We start from the raw sequence: 25,449 nt of genomic DNA, 5'->3' as shown, positions 1-25,449 counted from the left end.
TTCCAGTAATGACAATATACCTACAGGGTCTAATAATAGAATTCCAGACCTCGGTGGCTGGCTTTTGGACACTACTAACTTGCTTTTCACCGAGCAAGGAATAAACACAGGTACTGTCGCAAACAATGATGGCTTATGCTTATCAGAAAAGCTTAAGATTTTTGACTCTAAATTATTAAAATTAAAAAAACTGCAGCTTGAGTCTGCTTACTTCAAGCAATGCATTAATGAAAATATTGTACCAAAAGGCTTGCGGAATAATTTTACGCCTTCTGGTTTAATTTCAGACCATGACTTCTTGATTGACCTGGAGGCTCTTTTTCAAAAACATGGTGCTGAGTTAATGAATGTTATTATTAAGCACTATGGTGCAAATGTTGATGTTGTATTAAAAGAAATTAATGATTTAGACAATGAAATTAAGCAACATTAAGATTTTAATAGGTGCCAGTTCGATTACGGACGGATTTTGTCCAGTATTGATACTCTGCTACTTAAACTAAAGGGAAATAAGAGTAAAAAATTGAGTAGGGACAGAGAGGCTTATGGTAAAAATGCTGCTTACCCTAACCTTAAAGGGACCAGACATGTTCGTATAAGTAGTAATAATGAATATCCGGTCCAAACACTAGGTGAGGATGAGGACGGGGTAGAAGACCTTGATGAAGAAGACTCTGGGAATGTTCATGCCACCCCAACACCTAGAAGGAGTAACAGAATTAAGGGCTTTGCTAAAGATAAGGGAAGCCACGAGAGAAGTGACAAAGGTTACAATGACAACAGGGGGCACAACACTTATAATGCAGGGAATAGTAACAACAAAAATTTTTTAGGGCAACGCAGCAAGAAGTCTTACAGGAACAGAACGAAGTAACAAACTTGCCCCCGCTTGACCCCATACCTAACTTCTTGGTGGCAGATAGTTCTAGTATAGTCGACGCTGATGCCTCTAGCTCACCTTCTTATGGTGGGCCCCCTGTCATTCTCACTAACATGAATGGCGACTTTACCATTTACAATTTTTCTGACATTATTTTGGACCAACAATTGATAGAATTGTTAGCTTTTGGAAACACTTTTGTTCCAACTTCCTATGGGAATGTTGCTAAAGAAATTATTGAACTAAAGTGTTTTGTAAGAAAAATGAATCTTAAGTTACTGTTCAATCATGAAACAGAGGCTGTGAATCATGGTGAAGTAAACGCCATCCCCAATGTAGGACTTCCAAAACTGTCCAGTGTTTTTAATCCTCCATTACATTCTACGTTGGAATTGTTTGAGAATATGTGTGAATTTGATTTTAGATTTTTGGGTAACAAATATAATGAATATAATAGGCCTACAACTCCCAATATCTCTAAAGAACAACGCTTATTACTGGATGAACTTAGTCAGTTACCTATACAGGTGTTAAAACCGGACAAGGGAGGAGGCTTGGTGATTTTTCATAATGTCACCTATAATGAGAAAATGACTTCCCTCCTGGATAGTGATGCCTACACAAAAGCTTCAAGAAATGAAGTTAACGGTACCACACAAAGGATCAGGGGATATTTTAGGGACCTTTTCTTAACGGGGAAAATTGATATCAAGACATATAATTATATTGACATCATGTCTTCCAAGATCCCCGTTATGTTTGGGATCCCTAAAATCCATAAAAGTGTCACTGACCCCCCTATGAGAGCTTTAATTGACAGTAGATCCTCTATTACTTACCCATGTTCCAAACTAATCACACACATCTTGGACAAATACGTTAAGTACATTCCAAGTGTGTGTAAGGACTCATGGACATTTTTGGACAACATAAACAAACTGCCATTCAATGAAGATGACAACTTGTTAACTATTGATGTCATTGACCTCTATACGTGCATACCGCACTTAGAGGCTGTTGAATGGACAGGGTCAATGTTACAAAATTTTGGGGCGTCCAGATTGGAGGTCGAACTAGTTATGGAATTACTTGAAATAGTACTAACCAGTAACTACTTCCTATTTGACGGTGACTTCTATTTACAGAAACGGGGGGTGGCGATGGGCTCCCCATGTGGAGCAGGTGTGGCAAACTATGTAATGGGGTATTGGGAAGCAAACATCTTGGCTGATCTCCCTGGTATTATGGCCCCTGTTACCTTTTACACCCGCTACCTTGACGACATGTTCCTCCTGTTCAGGGGGTCAGAATTGGAAGCGAAAAACTTAGTGGATAATATCAGTAATTCCACTGAGTTCCTGAAGTTCACTTTTAAATTTTCTACCACCGAGCTGGATTATTTAGATGTCAAACTTACGAAGGATATTTGTCATCAGTGCTTCAGGTCCACCGTCTTTAGGAAAGCCACATACTGCAATTCTTTCCTGCACTTCACCAGCTTTCACCCTCACAAACAGAAAAGATCTATAGTGAAGGGACAGCTGGTGAGGGCAGGAAGAATGTGCAGCACCCTTGTGGATTTTGTTAAGGAATGTTCATTTCTGAAGGAAATGTTCACTAACCGTGGCTATCCTGAGAAAATGGTTTGTGAACTTATTGAGGAAGTTACGCTTAAAAGAACTAGAGGCTTCTACACCCCTTTATTGACTAAACAAAAGGTCTCCTCCAGTGTAGTTAGTAGTTTCACAGATGAGGTGCCTATAAGTGGTCTAATAGGTAGCAATGTTGACCGCAGAGAATCAAACACAGATTTATCTTTGAGCTTCGTCACTATTTTTAGTACTAATTCAGAAGCAGTTCTGGACATCATCCGTAAGAATTGGAGGTTGATATCCTCAAACCCATCACTAGCAGGAAAATTGGGAGACGAACCCAGATTTATTTTTAAACGATCTAAAAATTTGAAGGAACTATTACAAAGGGATATCCAACAGCATAGTTTTTATAAAAGGAAAGGAATGTCCAGGTGTGGATTCTGTAATTTCTGTAACAATGTCCGAACAGGGGAGACATTCCTTGTTAGGGACAGGAAGTTTGTCATCAAGCATGCACTTAATTGTGAGAGCAAATCAGTTATATACATTGCTATGTGCAACTGCTGCTCTGGGTTCTACATCGGAAAAACCGACAGGAGACTGCGAGATAGGATGTATGAGCACTTGTATGCAATTAGGACATGTAAAGATGACAACGCACTGGCCAAACATATTGCATTGTTCCCAGGACATAGTTTTAGCTTTATGGCTATAGACCATGTACCCTTAAAAATCAGAGGGGGCCCTGTATCTTTAATACTGGAAAATTGCGAGCTGGATTGGCAGTTGCGCTTGGACGCTTTCTGTCTCCCTGGCCTTAACACTAACTGCAACATTGCCCCAGTTCTTAAATTAAAAAGTTATTTCAGGTAAAACCTACTGTTACTATATAGTTTTCTCTGACTTTAGGTCTGACCCGTTTATCAGGCAACACATATTGGATGACTTGGCAGTCTTGTTTGTTTTCAGCACCTTGCACTAACACATTGGGTCCAGCTAGTTGACTTGACCGTCTACTATTCAGGGCTTGCTTAACCTAACAGTCAGGTTTATAACCTAGTCTTAGTGGTCTTAGTAGGAAGACACAATGGATTCTCACGTGCTGAATCTTTCAGGTCGCACGTGTTTTCCGCAGGGCAAAGGATACTTTTCCCTTTTCTTTCCCCTTCCCCCCCCTTTTTCTCTTTTCTCCTTCAGTCCTGCATGGTTACAGGACAAACAGAATGTTTAATAAACTAAGCCTTAGCAAATATGAGCAGTATTTATCCCTTATACACACCTCATACAAGGCTAATTTGTTTTTAATGTTTTAAGTGAGTATCAGAGTATACTTTTTGATAGATCTACTTACATATCTTGTATAGTAGTTTATTTTAAATAGTAATGACATCTGTTTTTTGTCATCTATATTATTGTTAAGTCGCTGAGATCTTTTTTCATATAATTGAATCTATTTCTTATTGTTGTGTGCTACTTTTAAAAATGATTCTAAATGTGGGATGCCTTTAACTTTTTAGCACTTTGCATGTGTTTTTAAATACAACTGTTCGGTAACAGGAAACAGGAATATGTCATTTCCTGATGTAGTATTTTTAAAGTGAGTGTTTTTTGTCTAACTTGTTTCTCTGAAGAAGCTGCAGTGGTCTGTGGCGAAAACGCTCTTTTGGTTTGTTCAAAATAAAAGCGTTAAGAAGCTTTTTGACTCGGAGGCGTTTCTGTCTGCAAACAAGGTTCCTCATTGTGTACTTTTTGGTCTGACTTGTTTGAAAGCAGTTTTTGTGGTAACTCCCTTTCACTAGGCATATGTATGGTAACACCCTGTCATTAGGCTGCTACAGTAGCACCCTGTCCTTAAGCTGCTGTACAGTAACACCCTCTCCTTAGGTTGCTGTATTCTAAAACCCTGTCCTTAGGTTGCTATATAGTAACGCTCTGTCATTAGACTGCTGTATAATATCACCCTGTCATTAGTTTGCTGTTAAGTAACACCCTGTCCATGGGCTGCTGTACAATAACACCCTGTCCTTAGTCTGTTGTACGTAACATTCTTATTAGTCGGCTGTGAAATAACTCCCTGTCACTAGGCTTATGTATTTTAACAACAAAAAAGCACCAACGTTGCGAGTCCTCAGTATAATTTAATAAAATATTGTTAAGCGCTTTCATCAACAAGTATGACTTCTTCAGAACAGAAATACAGTCAAAAGGACAAGTTTAAATACACAATACCAATTAGCCATTGGTTCAAGTCTGCCCAATGCTATCAATGAGAATTAATTACTCATGAATATATAAACAGTCAAAGCTAAAATAGTTTTTACAAAAATAAAAACATTTACTCAACAACACATTAGCTACAAAAAACATTTCAACATACATCTATTGTTGCTAATAATCAACATTAATTCATAAAAACTCACTACTCTGTTGACATATACAACAAATTAAAAACTACTTATTAAATATTACTTGTTTAATATGCATAATATTTTAAACTAAAACGTATAGACATATTTGTGATGTTATAAATATTTCCCTTTAAACTACACAAAAATAAATGCATATAAAATATATTAAATTTCAAATTAATTTACTTTCACAAAGCTTACAATATATTATACTATTAGACTAGATTTGCCTTTTCCTTTAGAATAGGCAGTATAGTTACATGTTCATTTAATCCTGGTAGAAAATCTGCAGCCAACCTTAACTGCCACAAAAGCTCCTTTTTATGTAGTGCATTTTGCCAGTCTCCACCTCTCACTTCAACAAATACAAAATCAAGGATAGCAAACTTGAATCTTACAAAATTAATGCATGAAATACTGTGCTTGTATAGAGCATTAGTATCTTTTTTATTTTTAATGTCATATAGGTGTTCATATATCCTGGTCTTAAACAATCTCTCTGTCTTGCCCAGATAGAACGAAGAACAGGTGTTACACTTGGCTATATATACCAATTTGCTAGAAGAACAGTTACCATTTTTTAAGAAAACATAACTTTTGTTCTGATTATCAATGGTAATAGAACTACCTTGTAATATGGAGGAACAATAAGAACACCTACCACAGGGTTTACTTCCACCCTTTCTGACTTGCATACTTGTTGAACTACTGCCCCTCTCTAGCAGTAATTTTAAATTGGGTCCTACTTTTGTAGAAAATATAGGTTTATCACCCAATATTCGAAATACCTCACTGTTAGTTTTAAAGATGTTCCAGTTTTTTGTTAATATTCCCTTGATCTGGGAGTATAAGGGGCTGTACTGAATTACACAAGCTTGTTGAAAATCAGTTTGGTTCTGGACTTCTGAACCCTTCACTAAATTGTTAATATGGTCACCACCACCACCCAATAAAGGCATATATATATTACCCCATTTATCAAGAACATCTGAAAGTATTAGGTCTATGAAATAGCCAGGGTAACCTCTCTCTATAAACATATCCCTTAAATATTCAAACTCTTTGATCAAATCACTTCTCAACGATGTCATCCTGGCTATTCTGATAGCCTGACCCTTAATAATACTTTTTTTCTGGAAAATAGAGTGATGACTGTTGAAATGTAGATAGCTGTTACAAAATGTATTCTTACGGTAGATTTTGGAAACATATCTATCCTGGGCTTTAATTATCTTAGTATCCAAAAAATTGATCTCCTGTTCATGAAACTGGAAAGTGAATTTCAAAAAATCAGTAGTTTCATTTAGATACTGGATAAAAACAGGTATTTGATCTGATCCCCCTTTCTACAATATAAAAATATCATCCAAAAATCTACCATAGAATATAATGTTTGATAGAAAAAACTTACTTTGAAAGACATGTTTGGTTTCCCACCACAAAAGAACCAAATTTGCATACAAGGGAGCGCAAGCTGCTCCCATGGCAACTCCTTTTAATTGTTGAAAGTATTCCCCCTCAAAGTATATATGATTGTTTTCTAATACGAGATTCATGAGTTCACATGTCAACAGAATTTCATCTGTAGTAAAGGATGAATGGGTAAAAAGTACCTCTTCAAAAATCCACAGCCCTTCTTGTTTAGGAATATATGAAAATAGGTCCCGAACATCTATAGTTAAAAATAGGCATTCAGGAACCCACAATTCTTTCTTTATTTGTCCTAAAAAATCCCATGAATCCTTTAGTAGGTGGGGAAATTTGTTAGTAATATGTTTTAATTTTTTATCAATATATACTGCCAAGTTATGTGTTTTGGAGCCCGCAGCTGCTATAATAGGCCTAAAAGGTGGTTTTTCCAGGTTCTTATGTATCTTAGGTATTCCAAAAAGAACCGGAATCTTGGGGTGTTTGTTTAAAAGAAAATCATAGTCATTATGTATGGTAACACCCTGTCATTAGGCTGCTGTACAGTTGCACCCTGTCCTTAGGCTGCTGCACAGTAACACCCTGTTAATAAGCTGATGTGTGATAACTCCCTGTCACTACTCTGCTTTCAGTAACATCCTGTCATCTGGCTGCTGTACAATAACACCCTGTCCTTAGTCTGTTGACAGTAACATTCTGTTATTAAGCTGCAGTGCAGTAACTCCAGTCACTAGGCTGGTGTATTGTAACATACAGTAGAAAGGCTGCTGTAAACTTACATCCTGTCCTTACGCTGTTGTACAGTAACACCCTGTCATTAGGCTGTTGTTATGTAACACCCTGTCCTTAGGCTGCTGTACAGTAACACCCTGTTCTTAGGCTGCTGTACAATAACACCCTGTCCTTAGTGTGTAAACAATAACACTCTGTTATTAGGCTGCAGTACAGTAACTCCCTGTCACTAGGCAGGTGTACAGTAACACCCTGTCCTAAGGCTGTTGTACAGTAACACCCTGTCCTTAGGCTGCTGTATATTAATACCCAGTCCTTAGTCTTTTGGACAGTAACACCGTGTTATTAGGCTGCTGTGTGGTAACTCTCTGTCACTAGGCTTATGTATGGTAGCACCCTGTCAATAGGCTGCTGTGCAGTAACACACTGTCCTTAGTTTGCTGAACAGTAACACCCTCTTATTAGGCTGCAGTTCAGTAACTCCCTGTCACTAAGCTGGTGTACAGTAACATCCTTAGGCTGCTGTACAGTAACACACTGTCCTAAGGCTGCTGTAAACTTACACCCTGTCCTTAGGCTACTGTACAGTAACATCCTTTCCTTAATCCATTGTACAGTAACTCCCTGTTATTAGGCTGCAATGCAGTAACTCCCATTCATTAGACTGGTGTACAGTAACACCCTTAGGCTGCTGTACAGTAACATCCTGTCCATATGCTACTGTATAGTAAAAACCTGTCTTTAGGTTGCTGTATAGTAACACCCTCTCCTTATTCTGCTGTACAGTAACACCCTCTCATTAGGTTGCTGTATTCTAACACCCTGTCGTTAGGTTGCTGTACAGTAACACTCTGTTATTAGGCTGCTGTACAACAACACCCTGTCATTAGTTTGCTGTTAAGTAACACCCTGTCCTTAAGCAGCCTAAAGACAGGTTGTTACCCTGTCCTAAGGCTGCTGTACAGTAACACCCTGTCATTAGACTGTTTCTGTGTCTTTAGGCTAAGTAACACCCTGTCCTTAGGTTGTTGTACACTAACACCCTGTTCTTAGTCTGATGAACAGTAACACTTTGTTATTAGGTTGCAGTGCAGTAACTCCCTGTCATTAGGCTGGTGTACAGTAACACCCTGTCCTAAGGCTGCTGTACAGTAACACCCTGTCCTTAGTCTGTTGTACAGTATCTTCCTCTTATAAGGCTGCTGTGTGGTAACCTCCTGTCATTAGGCTTAAGTATGGTAACACCCTGTTATTAGGCTGCAGTTCAGTAACTCCCGGTCACTTAGCTGGTGTACAGTAACACCCTTAGGCTGCTGTACAGTAACACACTGTCCTAAGGCTGCTGTAAACTCACACCCTGTCCTTCGGCTGTAGTACAGTAACACTCTGTGATTAGGCTGTTGTTAAGTAACACCTTTTCTCTAGGCTGCTGTACAGTAACACCCTGTTCTTAGGCTGCTGTACAGTAACACCCTGTTCTTAGGCTGCTGTACAATAACACCCTGTCATTAGTCTGCTGAACAGTAACACTCTGTTATTAGGCTGCAGTGCAGTAACTCCCTGTCACTAGGCTGGTGTACAGTAACACCCTGTCCTAAGGCTGCTGTACAGTAACACCCTGTCATCAGACTGTTAAGTAACACCCTGTCCCAAGGCTGTTGTACAGTAACACCCTGTCCTTATTCTGTTGTACAGTAACATCCTGTTATTAGGCTGCTGTCTGGTAAACCCCTGTCATTAGGCTTACGTATGGTAACAACCTGTCATTAAGCTGCTGTAGAGTAGCATCCTGTCCTTAGTTTGTTGAAAAGTAACACCCTGTTATTAGGCTGCAGTTCAGCAACTCCCTGTCACTAAGCTGGTATACAGTAACACCCTTAAGCTGGTGTACTGTAACACACTGTCCTAAGGCTGCTGTAAACTCACACTCTGTCCTTAGGCTGTAGTACAGTAACACTCTGTCATTGGGCTGTTGTTAAGTAACACCTTGTCTCTAGGCTGCTGTACAGTAACACCCTGTTCTTAGGCTGCTGTACAGTAACACCCTGTCATTAGTCTGTTGAACAGTAACACTCTGTTATTAGGATGCAGTGCAGTAACTCCAAGTCACTATGCTGGTGTACATTAACACCCTGTCCTAAGGCTGCTGTACAGTAACACCCTGTCCTTAGGCTGCTATACAGTAGCTCCCTGTCCTTAGGCTGCTGTACAGGAACACCCTGTCCTTAGATTGTTGAACAGTAATGCCCTGTTATTAGGCTGCAGTTCAGTAACTCCCTGTCACTAAGCTGGTATACAATAACACCCTTAGGCTGCTGTACTGTAACACACTGTCCTAAGGCTGCTGTAAACTTACACCCGGTCCTTAGGCTGCTGTACAGGAACATCCTTTCCTTAATCCATTGTACAGTAACACCCAGTTATTAGGCTGCAGTTCAGTAACTCCCGTTCATTATCCTGTTGTACAGTAACACCCTTAGGCTGCTGTACAGTAACACCCAGTTATTAGGCTGCAGTTCAGTAACTCCCGTTCATTAGGCTGCTGTACAGTAACATCCTGTCCTTATGCTACTGTATAGTAACAACCTGTCTTTAGGTTGCTGTATAGTAACACCCTCTCCTTAGTCTGCTGTATTCTAACACCATGTCCTTAGGATGCTGTACAGTAACACTCTGTTATTAGTCTGCTGTACAATAACACCCTGTCGTTAGTTTGTTCATAGGTTCACAGGTTAGTACTAGGCTAACTGCCCTTGCGAGCCATTTTAAGCCTAGCCAGTTATCCCCTGTGAGATTCAAACCCTGTACCTTGGGTTTGTAAGGCAAACACCTTAACCATTAGGTCACCCTCCCAACCCTGTTGTTAAGTAACACCCTGTCCTTACTCTGCTGTACAGTAACACCCTGTCCTTAGTCTACTGTATAGTAACAGTCTGTTATTAGGCTGCTGTGTGATAACTCCATGTCACTAGGCTACTTACAGTAACACCCTAACCGTAGGTTGCTGTACACTAACACCCTGTCTTTAGTCTGTTGAACAGTAACACTTTGTTATTAGGCTGCAATGCAGTAACTCCCTGTCACTAGGCTGGTGTACAGTAACACCCAGTCATAAAGCTGCTGTACAGTAACACCCTGTCCTTAGTCTGTTGTACAGTAACACCCTGTTATTAGGATGCTGTGTGGTAACCTCTTGTCATTAGGCTTATGTATGGTAACACCCTGTTATTAGGTTGCAGTTCAGTAACTCCCTGTCGCTTAGCTGGTGTACAGTAACACCCTTAGGCTGCTGTACAGTAACACACTGTCCTAAGGCTGCTGTAAACTCACACCCTGTCCTTAGGCTGTAGTACAGTAACATTCTGTCATTAGGCTGTTGTTAAGTAACTCCCTGTCTCTAGGCTGCTGTACAGTAACACCTTGTTCTTAGGTTGCTGTACATTAACACCCTGTTCTTAGGCTGCTGTACAATAACACCCTGTCATTAGTCTGTTGAACAGTAACACTCTGTTATTAGGATGCAGTGCAGTAACTCCCTGTCACTGGGCTGGTGTACAGTAACACCCTGTCCTAAGGCTGTTGTACAGTAACACCCTGTCCTTAGGCTGTTGTACAGTAACACCCTATCATTAGGCTGCTGTACAGGAACACCCTGTTATTAGGCTCATGTGTGGTAACTCCCCGTCACTAGGCTTATGTATGGTAACACCCTGTCATTAGTTTGTTGAACAGTAACACCCTGTCATTAGGCTGTTTTTAAGTAACACCCTGTCCCTAGACTGCTGTACAGTAACACCCTGTCCTTATACTGTTGTACAGTAACATCATGTTATTAGGATGCTGTCTGGTAACCCCCTGTCATTAGGCTTACATATGGTAACACCCTGTCATTAGGCTGCTGTACAGTGGCACCCTGTCCTTAGTTTGTTGAAAAGTAACACCCTGTTAGTAGGCTGCAGTTCAGTAACTCCCTGTCACTAAGCTGGTGTACAGTAACACCCTTAAGCTGGTGTACTGTAACACTCTGTCCTAAGGCTGCTGTAAGCTCACACCCTGTCCTTAGGCTGTTGTACAGTAACACCCTTTCATTAGGCTGTTGTTAAGTAACACCCTGTCCCTAGGCTGCTGTACAGTCACACATTGTCGCTAGGCTGCTGTACAGTGACACCCTGTTCATAGGCTGCTGTTCAGTAACACCCTGTCATTAAGCTGCTTTTCAGTAGCTCCTTGTCACTAAGCTAGTGTACAGTAACACCCTGTCCTAAGGCTGCTGTACAGTAACACCCTGTCCTTAGGCTGCTGTACAGTAACAGGCTGTCATTAGGCTGTTGTTAAGTAACACCCTGTCCTTAGGTTGCTGTATACTAACACCCTGTCCCTAGTCTGTTGAACAGTAACACTTTGTTATTAGGCTACAGTGCAGTAACTCCCTGTCACTAGGCTGCTGTACTGTAACACCCTGTCCTAAGGCTGCTGTACAGTAACACCCTGCCCTAAGGCTGGTGTACAGTAACACCATGTCCCTAGGCTGCTATACAGTAACCCCTTGTCGCTAGGCTGCTGTACAGTCAAGCTCTGTCCCTAGGCTGCTGTACAGTAACACCCTGTTTTAGGCTGCTGTACAGTAACACCCTGTTATTAGTCTGTTGTTAAGTAACACCATGTCATTAGGCTGTTGTACAGTAACACCCTGTCATTAGGCTGTTGTTAAATAACACCCTGTCACTAGGCTGCTGTACAGTAACACCCTGTCCCTAGGCTGCTGTACAGTCACACCCTGTCCCTAGGCTGCTGTACAGTCACACCCTGTCCTTAGGCTGGTATACAGAAACACCCTGTCCTTAGGCTACTGTGCAGTAACACCCTGTCATTAGGCTGCTGTTAAGAAACACCCTGTTTTTAGGCCTCTTTGCAGTAACACCTCGTCCTTTGTCTGTTGTATAGTAACACCCTCTTATTAGGCTGGTGTGCAGTAATTCGCTGTCACTATGCTGCTGTGCAGTAACACCCAGTGGGGCATCTTGTACCACCTTCTTTTTTGCCACTCTCCATCAGTTGTTTCCTCTTATATTTCCAGTAACTGCTCTCCTTCTCTTTAAAACCTATCTATACTTCCTGTAATGCCTCATTCAGTACAGACAATTTATACACACTTGTTGTATAGTGTCATCCTTGTAGGTGCAGTATTACTATATGTGTAATTCTGCTTTATTTATTATGCAGTCTCAGTGAAACTATATTGATGTTCTAAAACATCAACTCTATTCCTGAGGTTTTTGAATTCAGAACTCCTAGCTTCAACCCAAATAGTGGCCCTATCGTCTATACCCCTTGCACTTTATATATCTGAGGGTACAGTTGTCAGTAAGACTACACCATATCATACTAGTAATACTGAACAAACCAAGTAGATCCTGTTATTGTAAGAATCATCTTCTCTGCTGTATGGTTATTCACCTGAATCCTGTCCCCACAAAGTCTCCTAATACACTTTATAGTCACATCTCAACGCCATTACTTAAGTTATCTAGACTTACTTTATGCCACAATAATGCTCATGATTTTCATAATTAACTAACTTAATTTTGCAGCTGGATTTTTAATACCCTTGGAATCTAGTAACAGTCTCTGGAATTTACATAAAAGCACACATTACAGATAGTGAGATTCTTCCAATGGACAATTATATAATTAGACAATGTGCTTTAACACACTTAGTAGAACAGCCATTTTATACAAGACCTATGTATACTGCAAGCTTCTCTTTGTCCAGGCCTCAGACTTCAACAATCTAGAATTGAGCTTTGACATAATTAAAACAGACAAATTTAAGTCCATCACTTAACTCATTTAATCTTTGTTGTTGCTAGAAGGCTCATCCTAGTGTCACCTCCAAGGATGTAATACAATCTGCTCATATTTACACTAAAAAAGTCTTCCGGCTTTTCCCAGTTAGGGGTCACCACAGAGGACCTCCGGTCCGCTTATGATTGGCCGTGATTTTTACGATGTCGAGTTGCCAGCCTGGCGCCCAACCTTCAGAGAAGGCACACCCACACACGCACGCACCTACCTGCATGTCTTTTAAATTTCAGTTGATTGTGGGGAGGACATGCAGACTCCACACAGAAGGCACTCCAGCCGAGAATCGAACTGGAGAGCCTCTTGCTCTGAGGCGACACCACCATGGCCATTCCAAAACCATACTTCATACAAGATACTGAAATATTTAATTTCAAAGTTTACATGATGGACACTACATTGACACTTGAACTCTGTCAAACTAAAGAGATGTTAAATGTTGTTCATATAGTACTTATTTATATTGTCATCATTTTCATATTTGTCTAACTATCCCAACAACCAAGCAATAGATGCAGAACTGTTTAGCCTCATGTGAAATCTCAGAGCAGGACTAACAAAATTATGCTAACAGTATGTGCAAAGCTTGAATGTTTGCTGAAATACTGTAAGTTGTTTGCAAAATGTTACAAAAATTAATATTAGCAGTGTTTTTTTTTTATATAGAATCCAGTTTAAGACCTAGAATCTGAGTGTTATCACTGAAAATGTCTGCATCTGTTTAATAGTTTGCCAATTACACTTCCATAGTAACATCTTTTGGTTCTGGAGATATGAACATTTGTTTGAACCGTGAGGATATAACTTGATTTTGTCAAAATGCCCAGGACACAGCCCTTGAAAGTTAAAGTACAAATTCCAGAGTTCCTTCCGAGGGAATAAATTCAGTGGAGTTTGCATACTCTGATCTTTTAAAGTCACCATTGCAAGATACTTCTCCTGGCTGAATGACAATATAAAAGATGATATTTGAGTTCATGTCAATACTGTAGAATGGCTGCTATCAATTAATCCAGAAGATGTCGTCACTAGCTCATCTCCTATGCAGTCCTTTGAGTGATCAACAGCCCATATACATAATAAAGTACCTCTCAAACATAAGGAGGGCTGTACATTTCAACCTAGAAGGAAACAACAATCAATTTCAAACATATTTTTCTCTTACTACTACTATATCAAGTTAACTGGTCACTTGTAAAATAATATCACTTAGAAGAATCAATTTAATTCCATCTTCATCAGCAATTTAAATGTTCTGGTGCCAACCTAGAAGAAAAACAGTCAATGGATAAGCTGTGCCCTAGCTTATAGAAGACTTTAAATCACTTACATTTTGAAAAAACAGAGCACAACTTAGAAAGACTACTACATCAGCAAAACTCCTAGCTTGACTTCTAAAATGGCTGCACACTGACCAACAGCATAACTTCAGCTCTCCCAGTGTGAAAATAGAAAGTGAGAAAAAAAGAGTGCCATTGAAGCTTTTTTTTTTAATAAAATTCAGTTACCTGCTAGTAAATACACTGCCTGAATGCCAGCAAAGAAGACATATGGAAAACCTGAAAGAAAATCAACCAGAAAAGGTAAAGAGAAAACACCATCTGGGAAGGATTCTGCAACTGTTTAGCAAAAAGTAGTTAAAGCTTCAACAATAATTTAGAGGAAAAATGAATTAAATCTACACAAAGGTGATTAAAATAAATGAAACATTGCAGGAATATAGCAATTCAAACAACAAAAGGCTGAAAAACATAGAAGAAGCTTTAACTAGCCATTCAGATGAACTGATACATCTGCAAAAATTAGACATTGACATGAAGAAAAGGCTAGCTGAATATGAACTATTTTAAAAGATAGCAGAGTTAAAAGAGAGAGTGCTCAGATAAAATTTTCTGCTGTACCACAGAAATTGGAAGGAACAGACTGTATTCATTTTATGAAAGCAGAAATAATCAATTGGACTGGTGTTGCACCACAGGATTTGTTAATCGAAAGGACACAGTGAGTGTATGCTCCAAACCTGGCCATCAGAAAGCAGCCAAGACCTATATTAGTAAACATGCAATCATACCAGCAGAAAGAGTTGATCCTGACAAAATTGTGGCAGAAAGGAAAAGTATTAACAATTGGAGACAGAGCATTTGTAGAAAATGAATATTCACTATACCCCAGGCAGAAGAGAAGCACATTTATACAAGTAATCAGGGAATGTCAAGAGGCAGGTGTGAGATTCAAGCTGCTGTATCCAGCTGTCTTCAAAGTGTTTTATTTTTTTCCTGGATGATCAAAGTTATTTTTTGACATAGAACAAGCTATGAAGGAAATAAAAAAGTTTATCCAACAAAAAATGAGTCAGCAAGCAGAAGGGGACTCTGCTTCTCATTCTTCTGATGGTAAGCTTCATAAAGAGACTTTGCCAGTAAACACTTTTTCAATGTTCCAAACAAAAATGCTTGACAGACTGAAAAAAGCACCGAAGTTAATTAGGAGACTCAGCAGTACCTCAGATTTGAACCAGAATCTAGTGATGGGAGATGGAGATGAACAGGAAGAAGACCAGCAACTCTGAAATTACTGAATAAATGGAAGACTATAAACCATCTTATCACATTTGCAAAATATGGTTCTACAAGAAAAAGTGGCTGAAAAACACTGGACTTTTGTTGAATTTGTTAGACTTATGAGTGGACTATAAATCATATGCCCTACTTTATATCATTAATGTTTAGAAGGACACTAAAAGGGAGAAAACTAACTTAAGGAAAACAATTGCTCTTATTTGTATTTGTGTAAGACATTTCATGATATAAACTGTATCCAATATACAGTAAAACAATTTTATGTAGTGTGTAGTCAGGGGTATTTTAAATGTGTGTGGGGGCTATTTTCAGTGACTGTTGTATGTGTTAAAGATATTAAAGTAAACAAGTACTTTTTTAATTGTAAAAAATAAAGGTTTTACAGTATAATGAGAAAAAATGCTGAACAAAAGTAAGTTTAATATCCATTTGTTATGATCTTAGGCTGCTGGGTAGGGACAGGGTATAAAAGTGTGTTTATTATATTATATGTATAATTAGGATATTTTCTCTTTATATTTTGCAAGGGTGAATGTCTAGATTACTACCTTTGGCATAAGATGTAAACAGGTGTTTTTTTAAGAATGTAGGCTTTAAAAATAAGACAAAATGATAAAAGCCATGAAAATGCAGAGCTTCTTACAACTGCAAATATATTAATTTCTTTGTTTTCCAGGTAAATGTTCAGTGAAGTCTGTCTGCAGTGGATAGCAGATATTCATTCTTTTCTGAGTGAAACTAAAGGCTCATCACTGAGTACTTGTCCACAGAGACAGGCTGTTTGCTGGAGTAAGCAGTTAATCTTGAGAATTCTGAGTGTTCCTTGCTGAAGGAAATGGAAAATTTATAGATATAATGGCAAGCAGATTAGTGAAAAAAATAAGTCTGAAATTATGGGAAGTGAATAAGAGGTAACAACCTTCATAGCATTAATATTTAGTGTTATTTAAAGATAACCAGTGCACTTTTTCTTAGGGCTACAAGTTAATGTTTTCTGAAAGCAAAAGAGAGAGCACCAAGGCAAAGGCAAGTAATACAAACAAGTAAAATATTTATTGAAGTAAGTGCTTTCACGTCTCGATGGACGCTTCCTCACTTTAATGTGGTACAACTCAAAAAATGTAATTTATATATGCAACAACAGAATCAATTTAAAAGTCAGTTAAGAAACCATCATCTCTTAAAGAGATAGAAACCTTATTCAATGTTTCAAGTAAAGACAAAATAAAATCTATTGTGCATATATAGTTCTATCCAAATAAATAATTTCAAATTAAAAAATAAAAAAATATACACGTATATTAAATATGAAACTGTTAGAAAATCATTTATAAAATATATATATAACATATAAACAAACATATATACATATATAATATATATATATATATATATATATATATATATATATATATACACACACACACATACACACACATATAATATAGAACATAAACCAACTTTTCAAGTCATGGAGATATTAAAAACAATTCATGAAGACAGCACTTTTAAAATTATCAGTGCATTAATGGCCTCTCAGACAAAAACGGTTTCAATGCTACTTTATCATTGAGACCAAACCCCTTATATGCTTGCATCTTAATTATCCATCTGATTTCTCTTTGTTCTGTCTGATTTTTAAAATTGCCTAGCCTACATGTACAATGTACTACCTCTAACACTGAAAACAGAAATCTATGGGTGGAATATGTCTGGCTAGAGCATTTCCTTCATCTTCCCTGTTTATAGTATAAATATGCTCTCTAACCCTACCTCTAAAAGTACGGTTGGTCATCCCTATGTAAAAACATGGACATTTTATACAGTAAGCTAAGTAAATGAAGTCTCTGCTCATGCAGTCCGCATAATGTTTAAACAAATACATATAATTTGTAGAAGGATGCATAACTCTATCTTATTGCACATATGTTGACAATAGTTGCATCGTCTGCAACCAAATGTACCTTGTTGTTGTGATTCAATTCTTTTATTAGCAACCTTAATGTCATTACAACATAGTAATCTCTTCAGTGACTTATTGTTCCGATAGGAGAAACGTGGTTGTTCTTCAACTATATTTCTCAACTTCTCATCTGACGTCAAAATCTGCCAGTTATTGTTAATAGACCCAGTTAGACCCGGTTGGTACTAGGCTAACTGCCCTTGTGAGCCATTTTAAGCCTAGCCAATTATCTTTTGTGAGACTCAAATCCTGCACCTTGTGTTTGTAAGGCAAACACCTTAACTATTAGCCCACCCTCCCAACCCCTAATCCTAAGCATAGTCTTATTGTTACTATTATAGGGTAACACCATCCTACATTTCTGCGATGCATTTAATTTATTAACATGAGAATTCGGATTACTAGCTCTATAATGATTATTAAAAAATGGTCTACCCTTGTTAGACCTAGCTATATACTCTGGTTTATCTAGCTTTCCATAATCATGTGGCTTATAACCTCTCTCCATAAACTCATCCTTTAAAGTCGATAATGCTCTCTTACAGCTTAATTGTGAACTTGTAAGTCTAGATATCCTTAAACCCTGGCTCTGTATAACATTTTTATAAATATGCTGAGGATGCATGCACTGCCTATGAAGGAGATTATTCTTCCTGCAATCCTTCCTATATACTTCAGTATGCATCATTTATCATTCTTTTATCACAGATACATCTAAAAACTTAATTCTTTCAGTGGACCATTTCGCAGTGAACTTAAGGAAATAAGTAGTAGAATTAACATATTCTAAAAAATATTGTAGTTCATTGGTGGTACCATTCCATAAAAGAAAAACATCATCTACAATGTGCTTGCAGTATGGTATAAATCTAGAGTATCTCTCATTGTTCTTAATAAATTCTTTCTCCTATCGTGCCATCACTAAATTTGCATAAGAGTTAGCACATGGGGTACCCATGGCTACTCCATTGGTTTGAAGAAAGTACTGACCATCAAAGGAGAAAACATTATTAGTCAGAACTAAATCTATCAACAGACAATATAACTGAATATTTTCTCCAGGAATATTCCTGGATCTCAAAAACTCCCTGATAAATTCAATTCCTGTCTCATTTGGAATTTTGATAAAGAATGACACTACATCTAGGGTCACCAGAATAGTATTGGATTCAAATATATCAGAAAATACATAGTTAGATAGTGTACATAGAAAATTGTGTGCATCTCTCAAAATAGTGTCAGTACTACCAACCAAACTTCTCAATTGCTTTTCCAAATAGATGGAAATTGGTTCAGTTAACCATCCTTGACTTGACACAATATTTTACTTGTTTGTATTACCTGCCTTTGCCATGGTGTTCTCTCTTTTTTATCTTTTGGATATTTGCTGTTTTACTAAGAGGAGCTTTATACACCAACCCTTTGTGTGTATTTCGTTTTCTGAAAGCACACAAGCTGGTTTTCATATCTGGGAGGGGAAGCAGGATAAGAAGAGAACAAACAGCAATCAGTGTAAGTGGTAGAACAGACTTAGTTTGCATTTTACTTTAGCTTATGCCTGTAGGTACAGTCATCAATTTGGGGCAGTTGCTCCCTTCTGGAGGGATAAACTTCATGTTTTGAAGATGTACATAGTTTTGTGTGCTTGTTCCAAGTTAATGGGGATGGGGTATATGGTATTTAGTTTTTTGTTTGAAGGCTTTCATTAGAGCAAAACGTCTTGAAAATTGTGACGTAGGTTCAAGTGGAGATGGGAAAAAAACAACTCTACAAAAGATCAGCTTGCCAAACATTAGTACATGCATGCAACACAAAAGCTGGAAATACACATTCAAAAAACTGTCATGTATAATAAGTGTGAACAATAACATTTTATCATGATGGCTATGCTGTCCTTATTATCTTACCCTCTTATGTCAACTTGTTGCACTTGGTCTGTACTTCACCACTGCTAACTATTTTTCCAACTTAGTACTTTGTTGCAAAGATGGGATCTATTATCCAATTCGTATTGGTATAAGAGATCCCTAAGGCTTGATATTGAGGCCACTACTGTTGTATATCTTTTCTAATGAAATGCATAACATTGAATGACACCCTACCAAAATCTTTTTGATACTCTGATGATGCAGTGCTAGTGGTATATACCAAAGCTGTCTGTCTTAACAACTGCCCTTTTGTAACACAATAAAAAAGCAATGTTTTTATGTAGTTTTCAGAAGCCTCCCAATCTGAGTTTCTAATCTTTTTTGCTAACAATGCACCTATCTATCTTGTCAGTAAAGCAAAGTAGCTATAGATCATCATTAGTAACCACTTATTATATGACAATAATATAAAAAGTAGCCCACTGAGCCCAAGACTGGGCCTCCTTTATAGAGTAAGGGAAATTCTCATGAGTGATGCCAGCTTAGCCACTGCCCCTTCCTTTTCATTGTCAAGTTTCATATGTGCTTCTGCTATGCACACAAGTCTCCAAACCACTCAACTCCTTGAGTTGGAGCAATGTTATAATAAAATAATAATATTTGCTGCCAGTCTCCCTAATGCTGCTTGTCACTGCAGTTCAAGTTGCCCACTTGTTGCCAGCTCGTATACAAAAATTGTGGCTGAGGCCTTCCAGCACTCTCACCAGTGTCCTGCTGCACATCTTTGTCACCAGTATATACCAACCAGGATTATAAGGGCTCACGGACTTAATCAACCTAATATGGTTAGCTCAGCAAACTGGCATGGAGACATGCTATAATGGTCACATTGTGTATAGACTTCCCACTTTGTGGAAGATAAATCTCAAGTACTAGCCATTTAAAATTTGCTTTACATACAGAACTACTATCTCTCTCATGTTGTAACTGCTCCATTTACTAGATGTGACATTAACTTATTCTGTTGTATGTGTTTTCTACTATAGTCCAAAACTTCACATCTGTCTGGCTGTCTCTGACCTAGTGATCCTCACTTTTCACGATTACATTACTCTTGCCTTGCTCTACTTCTACTTACTTACTTATGTTCCATACATCCTCAGACATCATCTGACTGTGCTGCTTCTGCCGTTTTGGTGCCCTCTGTTCTACTCTGTGAACTGTTCAACTTTGCACAAAATGACAAATCACTCTAATTTGTATGCATATACTGAAAAACTCAGTAGAAAGGACAGTGCACTGACACTGCTGTATACTGTTACATTGTTGTTAAACTGTTGGCCTTCACACTTACACTAACAGTTCATCATTTCTCATTCATACATTTGTGCTAAATGGACCTGGTTTTACAAATATTGCCATTATTATAGTTAATGTTTTCCAAAGACCTTCTCTCTTAATTCTGTCCCATTATATGTACTTTTAGCGGACGGAGTTCCGCTGTGGCGACCCCTTACCGGGGAAAAAGCTGAAAGACAAACAAATATGTACTTTTGATATGTATACTTTAATTCTCACTTACATATGTAATATGAATTCATGTACTTCATGGAACTTTTCTAGCAAGACCTTTTCCAAAAATGGGTTTTGCCATGTTGAATTTTCTACATTACCAAATATAAGTAAAAGAAATTTAAAGTACACTAAAAAGCCATAATGGTTTCTATTTATTTTTTGCATTTGATCACTAGGAATGTCTGACTAGACAATGCAATACCCCTTTTTATTGAGACTCTGGGTGAAAAGCTTCGAAAGTATTTAGTGAGAGAAATATTTACAAAGAGATTATAGCAGGCACTTTGAGTACAAACAATATTTGAAGTAAAGTGATTACAGATTCAGCACATACTAGGTGTGCAGATATGTTTAACAAGGAGCATTGTCAAAGAAGAAAAGCAAAAAAAGAGGGATTGCAGCAAAGAAGAAAGTAATTTGGGTATGCCTCATGTAGAAGAGTGGGAACAGCAGTACAATAAAAGAAAGTGACAGACCAGCACTGGCAGAGATTTTAGCAGAATCTAGAACAGAAGTTGTTAAAATATATATAAATAGTAGGGCATTTCAAATATAGCATAATAACTATAGGAATCAATCAGAGAAGGTTAGAAAGGATTGGAAAGAGTGATTGGATAAGCAATTCACAAACAATGGGAGGATATATGTATGGCTCCCAAATGTGCAACAAGGGCTAGAAGATTTAGGATTTTTGCTTGGAAGTGTTTGCATATGTATTTTTTATACCCCAAGCAGACTCCAAAGAATGATTTCTCAAGTACACTGCAAATGGAGATGTACTGGGGAAGAAAGATGTAATTGTGGACATATTTTTTGGGAGTGTAATAAGTTGGTAGACTTTAAAACTTCCCTGCAGACTCCTCTTATCAGAAATATCTTATCATGGGTAAGTAAATTGGTATAACTAAGGAAATTATTTTTTGAGCTGTGATGCAGAATTGGAATTACCTAGTCATAGTAAGGCCTTGTTGGGTTTAATTCTAGTGGCTGCTAAAAAAGCAATTACTAGAAAATGGAAATCAAAGACTAAACCAACCATACTAGAAGTTGTGAATATAGTAACAAAGATAAAATAACTAGAAGTGGGAGCTTTAGAAAAGGGTAAGATTAAATTACATAAAAATAGGAATTGTGGGAACAATACATGCAGAATAATGTCTTGAAGTAGGAATGAGGTTTAAGGGAAGGCAAGAACTCAATGAGCTATGTAACGCTGAACTGAACAATGTATGGAAGATTATACTTCACGTGTTTGCAACTGAAAATGTCAATATGGTTTATTTTCATCCATATAAATGTATGGTTGTCTTTGTCATAAGTGATAATTCAATAAAGATGTTTCTTGTTTAAAAAAAAAAAAAAAGAGTTACATTTTGGCAAGAGATCCAAAACACTAAAATATGTAAAAATCTACAGGACTGGGTGCAAAAGTGTATGAGAGAGTGTTTCATTGTTAATCTACATGATCAAGGTTACAGAAAAAAGAGGTTAATGGTTCACATTAACAGTTATGAAAACAGCAAAATTCTACAGCTGTTGATGAGAGGAGAATCTCTGTGGTTTGAGAGAAGAAATTTGGTGGGGGGTACAACTGATTAACTGGGGAGAAAGAGCAGGGACAGACTTTGCAGTTACGGAGATGAGTGTGGGGATTTGTTACTTGAAACTGTTTTTGAGTATGAAGTTGTCTAAAGGTAGATAATAGTCAGTTAAAGAGTCTGTTTACTTGGTAACAGTACAAGGTTTGGGTTTGATTGTACAGGAGCAGAAGGCAATTGACAGCCACACTGCTTGATTTTTTGTGTACCAGTCATAAATGAGTCAATTAAGCTCTCTAACATACATTACTGTTTGCTTTTTGAGCATCCACATTTAGTTAACAAACCAGCTGATTTCTTTGAAAATTTACTGAAAAGGTAACATACAACAGGAGTAGAAAATTGTAAAACTGTAGATGGCTTCATGAATGAAAATTGCACAGCTTGGACTAATTGTGCTGGCTTAGGTACAGCTAGGGCAGCTACCACAACAAGGAGATAATGACAGGGTTAACAAAAGAATAAAAGGTGTTACACCTAGAGTAAGAGGCAGGACACTGTACTGGACTCACAAATCAGTGAAGGCACTACTGCAGAAAGTGCTCCCCCTATTATTCAAATGGCAAATGTTGTTAAAGCCAGACTATTAAATGCACATTTACTCTTAGCTTTACATTTGTAAATAAGATCTGGACATGCTGCACTTCAGAAGTATGTTGATTCAAATGTGGAAAAGATGTGGGACATGCATTTGAACACAGGGAAGAAAAAAAGTTGGACAACAGCAAAGTAAACATTGCTGTTTATCTTCAATACCCAGTGAGGATGGAAAGAGTGGTTTATTCAAATAAATAATTTATGGAACTATTTAAGTATGTCACTATAAGGCAGTAATCAGACTCTTTTAGCACTGGATTAAAGGTAAATACATTTTAAAAAGCTGAGTAGAGAGTCCAGGTTAAGAATAGAGTAAAAGGCATATTTCTTCTGTTGTCAAAGCTCACCCTAGCCTTCCCTGCCTAAAACTGTTGTTTCTGTACCAGGGTTTTCTGTTTCAAATGATGGGGATTTTTCTTTGCTTCCCAAATCTCTGCTCCTACCACTACTACATAAAATAAGCATGGAAACCAAAACATGCAGAAGAGGAAACAATGGAAGTGGCTGCTATCAGGGACCGGTGATGTGGAACTGATTCAGAAATCATAGGGAAACACCCTTTATATTGTCCACAACATTACTAATTATATATGAACTAATCTAGAACTTACACAGCAGAACAAATGGCTGACTTTTATTCCTACTCACTATGGAAATTTATCTAACAGTTTTAACAGAATTGAGAATGTTTACTTATGCATTTGCAATTGAAATGTTATGTCCATCTGGTGGTGATGATTTGAACATTTAAAAAAATATATATTACTTTTGTTCCTGTTCGTCACTCCATCATTATATCTTTGCAATAAGCATGTTAGAATGATCTGTATGCCTTGTTTGGTTCTAAACTGTGTTCTACATTTATCAACTTGATTAATGAAGAGGAAGAAACACTGACAAACTTACTCAAAGAACAGTGACACTGTTATTAAAAAAGCTAACACAACATCATTCTTTCGAACAAAACAAGTTATATTATATATAAAACAATTAGAAGTTACTAAATGATAAGGGTTCCTGTTGAATTATTTCAAGGATGGAGGTAAGCAAAGTAATAATGACTATAAAAAGTTTGGTGTTTCATTTGCATATATTGCTAGTACGCATTTTTTTTAAACTTATGGAGCTTTTACCCTCAAATCCCCTTAATGAGAGTTATTGTCTCCTTCATTGAGTGAATTAGAGAGATGACTTCTGTGTTTTTGGAGAATATTCTTAAGCCATTTTAACAAAAATAGAGTTTTATAAAGGACAATGATGACTTTTTGCAATGTTTGGATGAACACTGGATTACAAGTGATGCTTGTTACACCTGGCGAAGATTCTTGTTACCCCAAACAGTTATGGTATTGAAGATGCCATGTACCAATTTTGCGAATTTTCTTAGTTCATTTAAACTATATTAATGCTATTTGTGAATTACTTGTCCTTGAAAAATATATTTATATTCGAAGATGAAATATTTCAGCAAATATCTGGAATAGCTATACACACCAATAGCCAACATATATGAAAATACTGCTTTTTCAGTTTAGGAACATGATGTGACTTCTACTTGGGAGATCCTGTAAGAGTAAACTGTGAATGAGATGACTGACAGCCCAGCTTACTTCAACAAGGATGGTCTGCACATTTCATTTAATGGTTTCTGCATGCTAGCCAAAGCATTTGCTGTGACCATAGTGCCTTTTTTAAGCAAATTCCACCTTCTCAACAATTCCGACATTACAAAAATGTTTGTAGTAAACTCCAATTCAGACCACATCAAGGTTGCTCTGCTCAGTGTCAGAAGTCTTAACAATAAACTATTATATTTCAAACCTCTTCTGTTACTCAAACATATCTGTGTCATAACACATACTTGGTTCCAATATAAAGAAATCAGTCCCTGTTTGCTGGCTTTAATGCCGTTCATGCATTCAAACCTGATGAAAACTGCAGGGGAGAATCAATTTGCCAGTGACCCACTTATCTTTTGATAGATTCTCCAAGACTATGAAATAAAACTTAACTGAATTTAAAATTTCCCTAAACAAGACAGATTATCAATCTGTTGCTTGAAACAGGTCACTTTCCATGTCCCCAGAGGACTATGAATGATTTCAAAATGTGTGTGCTGAACTACAGATAAAGTACATTTCTGATGGGTGATTTTAACTAATGATTTATTGACTAGAGTATCTGTACTACAAAGGTTGGGAATGTCCAGACATTCATAGAATTAGTAAATGCTAATTCCCTTGTAAATATATTAATCCAGCCCACTAGAGATTCAATATCTTCTAGACCTCACCTCACCAGTACTGCACATACCTGAAGTACTGCTGTAGCATCCTCATCACTGGTCAAATCCAAACACAAATC

The 25,449-nt window shown here is 37.6% G+C and overlaps 1 protein-coding gene across 1 annotated transcript in view; it reads right to left on the bottom strand.

Moving 5' to 3' along the window:
- ANKRD33B (ankyrin repeat domain 33B) overlaps positions 1-25,449 on the bottom strand; it is a 405,799-nt gene that overhangs the window by 275,250 nt on the left and 105,100 nt on the right. The window lies entirely within an intron of this gene.

This window comes from Protopterus annectens, chromosome 3.part0 (assembly GCF_019279795.1).
Source record: "Protopterus annectens isolate FY-2018-M chromosome 3.part0, PAN1.0, whole genome shotgun sequence".
NCBI lineage: Eukaryota > Metazoa > Chordata > Ceratodontiformes > Protopteridae > Protopterus > Protopterus annectens.
Note: the sequence above shows the minus strand (reverse complement) of the source record. Positions and strands in the feature narration are given on the sequence as shown.